Source organism: Schistocerca serialis, chromosome 2 (assembly GCF_023864345.2).
Source record: "Schistocerca serialis cubense isolate TAMUIC-IGC-003099 chromosome 2, iqSchSeri2.2, whole genome shotgun sequence".
Classification (NCBI taxonomy): domain Eukaryota; kingdom Metazoa; phylum Arthropoda; class Insecta; order Orthoptera; family Acrididae; genus Schistocerca; species Schistocerca serialis.
The window spans coordinates 75783395-75796208 of NC_064639.1; positions in this window are offsets into that span (position 1 = coordinate 75783395).

Consider the following 12814-nt stretch of genomic DNA (forward strand, 5'->3'; position numbering starts at 1 on the left):
ATTTGAACCTCTCCTGTGAGTCCAGTTTTAGATTCCGATGCTTCACTTCAGGTTTACTGTATCCCTTGGACCTTCTGGTTGACGATGAAGCACAGAAATTGTATCCGAATTTAATACAAAATTCACAATGCCGACTTAAGTACAAGAGGACTTACACTCTCACTTTTTATGTTTTTGAACCTCTCCTGTGAGTCCAGTTTTAGATTCCGATGGCTCACTTCAGGTCTACTATATACCTTGGACCTTCTTATTGACGATGAAACACTGAAATTGCATCCGAATTAAATTCAAAAGGCACAATGCCGACATAAGTACAAGAGGACTGACTCTCTATCTTTCTATGATTTGAACCTCTTCTGTGAGTCCAGTTTTAGATTCCGATGATACACTTCAGGTTTACTGTATCCCTTGGACCTTCTTATTGTCGATGAAACACAGAAATTGCATCCGAATTTAATACAAAAGGCACAATGCCCACTTAAGTACAAGAGGACTGACAATCTCACTTTCTATGATTTGAACCTCTCCTGTGAGTGCAGTTTTAGATTCCGATGCTTGACTTCAGGTTTCGTGTACACCTCGGACGTTCTTATTGACGATGAAACACAGAAATGGCATCCGAATTTAATACAAAAGGCACAATGCCAATTTAAGTACAACAGGACTGACACTCTCACTTTTTATGATTTGAACACCTCCTGTGAGTCCAGTTTCAGATTCCGATGCTTGACTTCAGGTTTCGTGTATACCTTGGACGTTTTTATTGACGATGAAACACAGAAATTGCATCGGAATTAAATTCAAAAGGCACAATGCCGACTTAAGTACTAGAATACTGACACTCTACCTTTCTATGATTTGAACGTCTCCAGTGAGTCCAGTTTTAGATTCCGATGCTTTACTTCAGGTTTACTGTATCCCTTGGACCCTCTTATTGACGATGAAACACAGAAATCGCATCCGAATTTAATACAAAAGGCATAATGCCGACTTAAGTACAAGAGGATAGACACTCTCACTTTCTATGATTTGAACCTCTCCTGTGAGCCCAGTTTTAGATTCCGATGCTTCACCTCAGGTTTACTGTATACCTTGGACCTTCTTAATGACGATGAAACACAGAAATTGCATCCGAATTTAATGCAAAAGGAATAATGCCGACTTAAGTACAAGAGGACTGATAGTCTCACTTTCTATGATTTGAACCTCTCCTGTGAGTCCAGTTTTAGAATCCGATTTTTTACTTCAGGTTTACTGTATTCGTTGGACCTTCTTTTTGACGTTGAAGTTCAGAAATTGCATCGGAATTAAATACAAAAGGCACAATGCCGACTTAAGTACAAGAGGACAGACACCCTACATTTCTATGATTTGAACCTCTCCTGTGAGTCCAGTTTTAGATTACGATGCTTCACTTCAGGTTTACAGTATCACTTGACCCTCTTATTGACGATGAAACACAGAAATCGCATCCGAATTTTATACAAAAGGCATAATGCCGACTTAAGTACAAGAGGACTGACACACTATCTTTCCATGATTTGAACCTCTCCTGTGAGTCCAGTTTTAGATTCCGATGCTTCACCTCAGGTTTCCTGTATACCTTGGACCTTCTTATTGACGATGAAACACAGAAATTGCATCCGAATTTAATACAAAAGGCACAATGCCGACTTAAGGAAAAGAGGACTGACACTCTCACTTTCTATGATTTAAATCTCTCCTGTGAGTCCAGTTTTAGATTCCGATGCTTCACTTCAGGTTTACTGTATCCCTTGGACCTTCTTATTGACTATGAAACACAGAGATTGTATACGAATTTAATACAAAAGGCACAATTCCGACTTAAGTACAAAAGGACTGACACTCACACTTTCTATGATTTGAACCTCTCCTGTGAGTCCAGTTTTAGATTCCGATGATTCACTTCAGGTTTCCTGTATACCTTGGACCTTCTTATTGACGATGAAACACAGAAATTGCATCCGAATTTAATACAAAAGGCACAATGCCGACTTAAGGAAAAGAGGACTGACACTCTCACTTTCTATGATTTGAACCTCTCCTGTGAGTCCAGTTTTAGATTCCGATGATTCACTTCAGGTTTACTGTATCCCTTGGACTTTCTTATTGTCGATGAAACACAGAAATTGCATCCGAATTTAATACAAAAGGCACAAGGCTGACTTAAGTACAAGAGGACTGACACTCTCACTTTCTATGATTTGAACCCCTCCTGTGAGTCCAGTTTTAGATTCCGATGCTTGACTACAGGTTTCGTGTATACCTTGGACGTTCTTATTGACGATGAGACACAGAAATTGCATCCGAGTTTAATAAAAATGCACAATGCTGACTTAACTACAAGAGGACTGACGCTTTCAATTTCTATGATTTGAACAACTCCTGTGAGTCAATATTTAGATTCCGATGCTTCACTTCAGGTCTACTGTATCACTTGCACCTTCTTATTGACGATGAAACACAGAAATTGCATCCGAATTTAATACAAAAGGCACAATGCCGACTTAAGGAAAAGAGGACTGACACTCTCACTTTCTATGATTTGAACCTCTCCTATGAGTCCAGTTTTAGATTCCGATGCTTCACTTCAGGTCTACTGTATCCCTTGGACCTTCTTATTGACGATGAAACACAGAAATTGCATCCGAATTTAATACAAAAGGCACATTGCCGACTTATGGAAAAGAGGACTGACACTCTCACTTTCTATGATTTGAACCTCTCCTGTGAGTCCAGTTTTAGATTCCGATGCTTCACTTCAGGTTTCCTGTATTCATTGGACCTTCTTATTGACGATGAAAACAAGAAATTGCATCCGAATTAAATTCAAAAGGGACAATGGCGACATAAGTACCAGAGGACTGACTCTCTAACTTTCTATGACTTGAACCTCTTCTGTGAGTCCAGTTTTAGATTCCGATGGTTCACTTCAGGTTTACTGTATCCCTTGGACTTTCTTATTGACGATGAAACACAGCAATTGCATCCGAATTTAATAGAAAAGGCACAATGCCGACTTAAGTACAAGAGGACTGACACTTTCACTTTCTATGAATTGAACCTCCCCTATGAGTCCAGCTTTAGATTCCGATGCTTCACTTCAGGTTTACTGTATACCTTGGACGTTCTTATTGACGATGTAACACAGAAATTGCATCGGAATTAAATTCAAAAGGCACAATGCCGAATTAAGTACAAGAATACTGACACTCTACCTTTCTATGATTTGAACGTCTCCAGTGAGCCCAGTTTTAGATTCCGATGCTTCACTTCAGGTTTACTGGAACCCTTGGACCCTCTTATTGACGATGAAACACAGAAATCGCATCCGAATTTAATACAAAAGGCATAATGCCGACTTAAGTACGAGAGGATAGACACTCTCACTTTCTATGATTTGAACCTCTCCTGTGAGCCCAGTTTTAGATTCCGATGCTTCACTTCAGGGTTACTACAAAAGGAATAATGCCGACTTAAGTACAAGAGGACTGACACTCTCACTTTCTATGATTTGAACCTCTCCTGTGAGTCCAGTTTTAGATTCCGATTTTTTACTTCAGGTTTACTGTATTCGTTGGACCTTCTTTTTGACGTTGAAGCTCAGAAATTGCATCGGAATTAAATTCAAAAGTCACAATGCCGACTTAAGTACAAGAGGACAGACACCCTAACTTGCTATGATTTGAACCTCTCCTGTGAGTCCAGTTTTAGATTCCGATGCTTCACTTCAGGTTTACTGTATCCCTTGGACCCTCTTATTGACGATGAAACACAGAAATCGCATCCGAATTTAATACAAAAGGCATAATGCCGACTTAAGTACAAGAGGACTGACACTCTATCATTCCATGATTTGAACCTCTCCTGTGAGTCCAGTTTTAGATTCTGATGCTTCACCTCAGGTTTCCTGTATACCTTGGACCTTCTTATTGACGATGAAACACAGAAATTGCATCCGAATTAAATTCGAAAGGCACAATGCCGACATAAGTACAAGAGGACTGACTCTCTAACTTTCTATGATTTGAACTTCTTCTGTGAGTCCAGTTTTAGTTTCCGATGATTCATTTCAGGTTTACTGTATCCCTTGGACTTTCTTATTGACGATGAAACACAGCAATTGCATCCGAATTTAATTCAAAAGGCACAATGCCGACTTAAGTACAAGAGGACTGACACTTTCACTTTCTATGAATTGAACCTGCCCTTTGAGTCCAGTTTTAGATCCGATGCTTCACTTCAGGTTTACTGTATACCTTGGACCTTCTTATTGACGAGGAAACAAGAAATTGCATCCGAATTTAATACAAACGGCACAATGCCGACCTAAGTACAAGAGGACTGACACTCACACTTTCTATGATTTGAACCTCTCCTGTGAGTCCAGTTTTAGATTCAGATGATTCACTTCAGGTTTCCTGTATACCTTGGACCTTCTTATTGACGATGAAACACAGAAATTGCATCCGAATTTAATACAAAAGGCACAATGCCGAGTTAAGGAAAAGAGGACTGACACTCTCACTTTCTATGATTTGAACCTCTGCTGTGAGTCCAGTTTTAGATTCCGATGATTCACTTCAGGTTTACTGTATCCCTTGGACTTTCTTATTGTCGATGAAACACAGAAATTGCATCCGAAATTAATACAAAAGGCACAAGGCTGCCTTAAGTACAAGAGGACTGACACTCTCACTTTCTATGATTTGAACCTCTCCTGTGAGTCCAGTTTTAGATTTCGATGCTTGACTACTTGTTTCGTGTATACCTTGGTCGTTCTTATTGACGATGAGACACAGAAATTGCATCCGAGTTTAATAAAAAGGCACAATGCTGACTAAAGTACAAGAGGACTGACACTTTCAATTTCTATGATTTAAACAACTCCTGTGAGTCAATATTTAGATTCCGCTGCTTCACTTCAGGTCTACTGTATCACTTGCACCTTCTTATTGACGATGAACCACAGAAATTGCATCCGAATGTAATACAAAAGGCATAATGCCGACTTAAGTACAAGAGGACTGACAATCTCACTTTCTATGATTTGAAACTCTCCTGTGAGTCTAGTTTTAGTTTCCGATTTTTCAATTCAGTTTTACTGTATCCTTTAGACCTTCTTTTTGACGATGTGGCTCAGAAATTGCATCGGAATTAAATTCAAAATGCACAATGCCGACTTAAGTACAAGAGGACTGACACTCTTCCTTTCTGTGATTTGAACCTCTCCTGTGAGCCCAGTTTTAGATTTCGATGCTTCACTTCAGGTTTTCTGTATCCCTTGGATCCTCTTATTGACGATGAAACACAGAAATCGCATCCGAATTTAATACAAAAGGCATAATGTCGACTTAAGTACAAGAGGCCTGACACTCTATCTTTCCATGATTTGAACCTCTCCTGTGAGTCCAGTTTTAGATTCCGATGCTTCACCTCAGGTTTCCTGTATACCTTGGACCTTCTTATTGCCAATGAAACACAGAAGTTGCATCCGAATTAAATTCGAAAGGCACAATGCCGACATAAGTACAAGAGGACTGACTCTCTAACTTTCTATGATTTGAACTTCTTCTGTGAGTCCAGTTTTAGTTTCCGATGATTCATTTCAGGTTTACTGTATCCCTTGGACTTTCTTATTGACGATGAAACACAGCAATTGCATCCGAATTTAATACAAAAGGCACAATGCCGACTTAAGTACAAGAGGACTGACACTTTCACTTTCTATGAATTGAACCTGCCCTTTGAGTCCAGTTTTAGATCCGATGCTTCACTTCAGGTGTACTGTATACCTTGGACCTTCTTATTGACGAGGAAACACAGAAATTGTATACGAATTTAATACAAAAGGCACAATTCCGACTTAAGTACAAGAGGACTGACACTCACACTTTCTATGATTTGAACGTCTCCTGTGAGTCCAGTTTTAGATTCCGATGATTCACTTCAGGTTTCCTGTATACTTTGGACCTTCTTATTGACGATGAAACACAGAAATTGCATCCGAATTTAATACAAAAGGCACAATGCCGACTTAAGGAAAAGAGGACTGACACTCTCACTTTCTATGATTTGAACCTCTCCTGTGAGTCCAGTTTTAGATTCCGATGATTCACTTCAGGTTTACTGTATCCCTTGGACTTTCTTATTGTCGCTGAAACACAGAAATTGCATCCGAATTAAATACAAAAGGCACAAGGCTGACTTAAGTACAAGAGGAGTGACACTCTCACTTTCTATGATTTGATCCTCTCCTGTGAGTCCAGTTTTAGATTCCGATGCTTGACTACAGGTTTCGTGTATACCTTGGACGTTCTTATTGACGATGAGACACAGAAATTGCATCCGAGTTTAATAAAAAGGCACAATGCAGACTTAAGTACAAGAGGACTGACACTTTCAATTTCTATGAATTGAACCTCCCCTGTGAGTCCAGCTTTAGATTCCGATGCTTCACTTCAGGTTTACTGTATACCTTGGACGTTCTTATTGACGATGTAACACAGAAATTGCATCGGAATTAAATTCAAAAGGCACAATGCCGAATTAAGTACAAGAATACTGACACTCTACCTTTCTATGATTTGAACGTCTCCAGTGAGCCCAGTTTTAGATTCCGATGCTTCACTTCAGGTTTACTGGAACCCTTGGACCCTCTTATTGACGATGAAACACAGAAATCGCATCCGAATTTAATACAAAAGGCATAATGCCGACTTAAGTACGAGAGGATAGACACTCTCACTTTCTATGATTTGAACCTCTCCTGTGAGCCCAGTTTTAGATTCCGATGCTTCACTTCAGGGTTACTGTATACCTTGGACCTTCTTAATGACGATGAAACACAGAAATTGCATCCGAATTTAATACAAAATGAATAATGCCGACTTAAGTACAAGAGGACTGACACTCTCACTTTCTATGATTTGAACCTCTCCTGTGAGTCCAGTTTTAGATTCCGATTTTTTACTTCAGGTTTACTGTATTCGTTGAACCTTCTTTTTGACGTTGAAGCTCAGAAATTGCATCGGAATTAAATTCAAAAGTCACAATGCCGACTTAAGTACAAGAGGACAGACACCCTAACTTTCTATGATTTGAACCTCTCCTGTGAGTCCAGTTTTAGATTCCGATGCTTCACTTCAGGTTTACTGTATCCCTTGGACCCTCTTATTGACGATGAAACACAGAAATCGCATCCGAATTTAATACAAAAGGCATAATGCCGACTTAAGTACAAGAGGACTGACACTTTATCTTTCCATGATTTGAACCTCTCCTGTGAGTCCAGTTTTAGATTCTGATGCTTCACCTCAGGTTTCCTGTATACCTTGGACCTTCTTATTGACGATGAAACACAGAAATTGCATCCGAATTAAATTCGAAAGGCACAATGCCGACATAAGTACAAGAGGACTAACTCTCTAACTTTCTATGATTTGAACTTCTTCTGTGAGTCCAGTTTTAGTTTCCGATGATTCATTTCAGGTTTACTGTATCCCTTGGACTTTCTTATTGACGATGAAACACAGCAATTGCATCCGAATTTAATTCAAAAGGCACAATGCCGACTTAAGTACAAGAGGACTGACACTTTCACTTTCTATGAATTGAACCTGCCCTTTGAGTCCAGTTTTAGATCCGATGCTTCACTTCAGGTTTACTGTATACCTTGGACCTTCTTATTGACGAGGAAACAAGAAATTGCATCCGAATTTAATACAAACGGCACAATGCCGACCTAAGTACAAGAGGACTGACACTCACACTTTCTATGATTTGAACCTCTCCTGTGAGTCCAGTTTTAGATTCAGATGATTCACTTCAGGTTTCCTGTATACCTTGGACCTTCTTATTGACGATGAAACACAGAAATTGCATCCGAATTTAATACAAAAGGCACAATGCCGACTTAAGGAAAAGAGGACTGACACTCTCACTTTCTATGATTTGAACCTCTCCTGTGAGTCCAGTTTTAGATTCCGATGATTCACTTCAGGTTTACTGTATCCCTTGGACTTTCTTATTGTCGATGAAACACAGAAATTGCATCCGAAATTAATACAAAAGGCACAAGGCTGACTTAAATACAAGAGGACTGACACTCTCACTTTCTATGATTTGAACCTCTCCTGTGAGTCCAGTTTTAGATTCCGATGCTTGACTACTTGTTTCGTGTATACCTTGGTCGTTCTTATTGACGATGAGACACAGAAATTGCATCCGAGTTTAATAAAAAGGCACAATGCTGACTAAAGTACAAGAGGACTGACACTTTCAATTTCTATGATTTAAACAACTCCTGTGAGTCAATATTTAGATTCCGATGCTTCACTTCAGGTCTACTGTATCACTTGCACCTTCTTATTGACGATGAACCACAGAAATTGCATCCGAATGTAATACAAAAGGCATAATGCCGACTTAAGTACAAGAGGACTGACAATCTCACTTTCTATGATTTGAAACTCTCCTGTGAGTCCAGTTTTAGTTTCCGATTTTTCAATTCAGTTTTACTGTATCCTTTAGACCTTCTTTTTGACGATGTGGCTCAGAAATTGCATCGGAATTAAATTCAAAATGCACAATGCCGACTTAAGTACAAGAGGACTGACACTCTTCCTTTCTATGATTTGAACCTCTCCTGTGAGCCCAGTTTTAAATTTCGATGCTTCACTTCAGGTTTACTGTATCCCTTGGACCCTCTTATTGACGATGAAACACAGAAATCGCATCCGAATTTAATACAAAAGGCATAATGTCGACATAAGTACAAGAGGCCTGACACTCTATCTTTCCATGATTTGAACCTCTCCTGTGAGTCCAGTTTTAGATTCCGATGCTCCACCTCAGGTTTCCTGTATACCTTGGACCTTCTTATTGACAATGAAACACAGAAGTTGCATCCGAATTAAATTCGAAAGGCACAATGCCGACATAAGTACAAGAGGACTGACTCTCTAACTTTCTATGATTTGAACTTCTTCTGTGAGTCCAGTTTAGTTTCCGATGATTCATTTCAGGTTTACTGTATCCCTTGGACTTTCTTATTGACGATGAAACACAGCAATTGCATCCGAATTTAATACAAAAGGCACAATGCCGACTTAAGTACAAGAGGACTGACACTTACACTTTCTATGAATTGAACCTGCCCTTTGAGTCCAGTTTTAGATCCGATGCTTCACTTCAGGTGTACTGTATACCTTGGACCTTCTTATTGACGAGGAAACACAGAAATTGTATACGAATTTAATACAAAAGGCACAATTCCGACTTAAGTACAAGAGGACTGACACTCACACTTTCTATGATTTGAACGTCTCCTGTGAGTCCAGTTTTAGATTCCGATGATTCACTTCAGGTTTCCTTTATACTTTGGACTTTCTTATTGACGATGAAACACAGAAATTGCATCCGAATTTAATACAAAAGGCACAATGCCGACTTAAGGAAAAGAGGACTGACACTCTCACTTTCTATGATTTGAACTTCTCCTGTGAGTCCAGTTTTAGATTCCGATGATTCACTTCAGGTTTACTGTATCCCTTGGACTTTCTTATTGTCGCTGAAACACAGAAATTGCATCCGAATTAAATACAAAAGGCACAAGGCTGACTTAAGTACAAGAGGACTGACACTCTCACTTTCTGTGATTTGATCCTCTCCTGTGAGTCCAGTTTTAGATTCCGATGCTTGACTACAGGTTTCGTGTATACCTTGGACGTTCTTATTGACGATGAGACACAGAAATTGCATCCGAGTTTAATAAAAAGGCACAATGCTGACTTAAGTACAAGAGGACTGACACTTTCAATTTCTATGATTTGAACAACTCCTGTTAGTCAATATTTAGATTCCGATGCTGCACTTCAGGTCTACTGTATCACTTGCACCTTCTTATTGACGATGAACCACAGAAATTGCATCCGAATGTAATACAAAAGGCATAATGCCGACTTAAGTACAAGAGGACAGACAATCTCACTTTCTATGATTTGAAACTCTCCTGTGAGTCCAGTTTTAGTTTCCGATTTTTCAATTCAGGTTTACTGTATCCGTTGGACCTTCATTTTGACGATGAAACTCAGAAATTGCATCGGAATTAAATTCAAAATGTACAATGCCGACTTAAGTACAAGAGGACTGACACTCTACCTTTCTCTGATTTGAACCTCTCCTGTGAGTCCAGTTTTAATTTCCGATGCTTCACTTCATGTTTACTGTATCCCTTGGAATCTCTTATTGACGATGAAACACAGAAATCACATCCGAATTTAATACAAAAGGCATAATGCAAACTTAAGTACGAAAGGATAGACACTCTCACATTCTATGATTTGAACCTCTCCTGTGAGTCCAGTTTTAGATTCCGATGATTCACTTCAGGTTTACTGTATCCATTGGACTTTCTTATTGTCGATGAAACACAGAAATTGCATCCCAGTTTAATAAAAAGGCACAATGCTGACTTAAGTACAAGAGGACTGACACTCTCAATTTCTATGATTTGAACAACTCCTGTGAGTCAAGTTTTAGATTCCGATGCTTCACTTCAGGTTTCCTGTATCCCTTTTAACCCTCTTCTTGACGATGAAACACCGAAATTGTATCCGAATTTAGTACAAAAGACACAATGCCGACTTAAGTACAAGAGGACTGACACTCTCACTTTCTATGATTTGAACCTCTCCTATGAGTCCAGTTTTAGATTCCGATGCTTCACTTCAGGTCTACTGTATCCCTTGGACCTTCTTATTGACGATGAAACACAGAAATTGCATCCGAATTTAATACAAAAGGCACAATGTCGACCTATGGAAAAGAGGACTGACACTCACACTTTCTATGATTTGAACCTCTCCTGTGAGCCCAGTTTTAGATTCCGATGCTTCACTTCTGGTTTCCTGTATACCTTGGACACTCTTATTGACGATGAAACACAGCAATTGCAACCGAATTTAATACAAAAGGCACAATGCCGACTTAAGTACAAGCGGACTGACACTTTCACTTTCTATGAATTGAACCTCCTCTGTGAGTCCAGTTTTAGATTCCAATGCTTCACTTCAGGTTTACTGTATACCTTGGACCTTCTTATTGACGATGAAACACAGAAATTGCATCCGAATTTAATACAAAACGCACAATGCCGACTTAAGTACAAGAGGAATGACGCTCTCACTTTCAATGATTTGAAAATCTCCTGTGAGTCCAGTTTTAGATTCCGATGCTTCACTTCAGTTTTACTGTATACCTTGGACCTTCTTATTGACGATGAAACACAGAAATTGTATCCGAATTTAATACAAAAGACACAATGCCGACTTAAGTACAAGACGACTGACACTCTCACTTTCTATGATTTGAACCTCTCCTGTGAGCCCAGTTTTAGATTCCGATGCTTCACTTTAGGTTTCCTGTATACATTGGACTTTCTTATTGACGATGAAACACAGCAATTGCATCCGAATTTAATACAAAAGGCACAACGCCGCCTTAAGTACAAGAGGACTGACACTCTCACTTTCTATGATTTGAACCTCTCGTGTGAGTCCAGTTTTAGATTCCGTTGCTTCACTTCAGGTTTCCTGTATACCTTGGACATTCTTATTGACGATGAAACACAGAAATTGCATCCGAATTTAATACAAAAGGCACAATGCCGACTTAAGGAAAAGAGGACTGACACTCTCACTTTCTATGATTTGAACCTCTCCTATGAGTCCAGTGTTAGATTCCGATGCTTCACTTCAGTTTTCCTGTATTCCTTGCACCTTCTTATTGACGATGAAACACAGAAATTGTTTCCGAATTAAATTCAAAACTCACAATGCCGACATAAGTACAAGAGGACTGATTCTCCAACTTTCTACGATTTGAACCTCTTCTGTGAGTCCAGTTTTAGATTCCGATGATTCACTTGTAGTTTAATGTATCCGTTGGACTTTCTTATTGTCGATGAAACACAAAAATTGCATCCGAATTTAATACAAAAGGCACAATTCCGACTTAAGAACAAGAGGACTGACACTCTCACTTTCTATTATTTGAACCTCTCCTGTGAGTGCAATTTTAGATTCCGATGCTTGACTTCAGGTTTCGTGTATACCTTGGACGTTCTTATTGACGATGAAACACAGAAATTGCATCCGAATTTAATACAAAAGGCACAATGCTGACTTAAGTACAAGGGGACTGACACTCTCAATTTCTATGATGTGAACAACTCCTGTGAGTCAAGTTTTAGATTCCGATGCTTCACTTCAGGTCTACTTTATCACTTGCACCTTCTTATTGACGATGAACCACAGAAATTGCATCTGAATGTTTTATAAAAGGCATAATGCCGACTTAAGTACAAGAGGATTGACAAACTCACTTTCTGTGATTTGAACCTCTCCTGTGAGTCCAGTTTTAGTTTCCGATTTTTCGCTTCAGGTTTACTGTATCCGTTGGACCATCTTTTTGAAGATGAAGCTCAGAAATTGCATGGGAATTAAATTCAAAGGGCACAATGCCGACTTAAGTACAAGAGGACTGACACTCTACCTTTCTATGATTTGAACCTCTGCTGTGAGTCCAGTTTTAGTTTCCGATGCTTCACTTCAGGTTTACTGTATCCCTTGGACCCTCTTATTGACGATGAAACACAGATATCGCATCCGAATTTAATACAAAAGGCATAATGCCGACTTAAGTACGAAAGGATAGACACTCTCACTTTCTATGATTTGAACCTCTCCTGTGAGCCCAGTTTTAGATTCCGATGCTTCACTTCCGGTTTCCT